This window comes from Typha angustifolia, chromosome 12 (genome assembly GCF_048772165.1).
Source record: "Typha angustifolia cultivar Huaian chromosome 12, ASM4877216v1, whole genome shotgun sequence".
NCBI classification, from domain to species: Eukaryota; Viridiplantae; Streptophyta; class Magnoliopsida; order Poales; family Typhaceae; genus Typha; species Typha angustifolia.
This window is the reverse complement of record NC_133250.1, coordinates 5107928-5109016: the sequence shown is the minus strand read 5'-3', so window position 1 is coordinate 5109016 and position 1089 is coordinate 5107928. Positions and strand designations below refer to the sequence as shown.

Below are 1089 nucleotides of genomic sequence, written 5' to 3'. Positions count from 1 at the left end.
AGATCAATCTCGAGGGCTACTGAGATTGGACTTCAATCACAAGAAGCAGTGAATCGTGGGTTCTAGCGATCAAGACTGAGAGGAACAAAGTCGTTTGGATCGACGGGTTGTTTTGTGAGTCAGTCTTGTAACTGCTACTATCATAGTGATTGGTTTTTATCCGAGTTTGGATCCATGATTTTTTTCCCGTTTGGGTTTTCCACGTTAAAATCTTGGCATTCATCTCTACTTCGTTTTTAATATTTCTTCCGACTTTTACTTAAGCGAACGAGAAATATCATTGCCTAGAGGTTAGATACATACGTGTGTCTAGAGGTTTTTCATACTTCCCCTATCACAAGCAATGCTCTTAAATGTCAAATCTCTACCTTTGCTCAAAAGGAAAATGAGACATTGTACCAAACCTGGGAAAGGTTTAAGGAGTTGCTCAGCTTATGGCCCCACCATAGGTATGAAAAGTTGGTGAGTTGTAAGCTACTTTTATGAGGGTCTTATATCTCCGGAACGCCAATTAATTGAAATAATGTGTAATGGCGAGTTCCTACAAAAGAATCTTGAGGAAGCCATGGAATATCTAAATGAGCTTGCTGAAAAGGCTCACACTTGGATAGGCCCAAGTGCTACTGAAACCACTAGTAGGTCTAGACTCACCTCCACCCCTTCAGGTGGAGGACTTTATCATCTTCGAGAAGAAGATAGCCTTTGGGCTAAAATTGAGAATCTAACAAAAGAGATAGAATCCCTTAGAATGAAAAAGGTATTAGTCACTCGTGCTATTCCCCACACAGAGATGCGCCTCCCTTGTTTTATTTGTTAGGGTGGTAAACCACCCAACTAAGGATTGTCCAATATTTTCTAAAATGAGGAATACATATGAAGAGCAATGTAATACATTGGGGGTTACAAAAAACCTTACTCTCCTTATTCAGACACTTACAATCCAAGTTGGAAGAACCATCCCAACTTTAGTTGGAGAAATGAGAAACAAGCTTAACAGCAACGTATACCTCAACCGCCACAACAATATCGTCCTTATTCTGCGCCCTACTAGCCTCAAACCTCTTCAATCAAGCACTTAGAAGGAACTAT

The 1089-nt window shown here is 40.3% G+C and overlaps 1 non-coding gene across 1 annotated transcript; it reads right to left on the bottom strand.

Annotated features, from left to right (window-relative positions):
• Positions 1–345: 345 nt before the first annotated feature.
• On the bottom strand, positions 346–452 carry LOC140772755 (small nucleolar RNA R71). Its single transcript, XR_012106332.1, has one exon. It is a non-coding gene; the product is annotated as a small nucleolar RNA R71 (small nucleolar RNA).
• Between the last annotated feature and the right edge of the window lie 637 nt (positions 453–1089).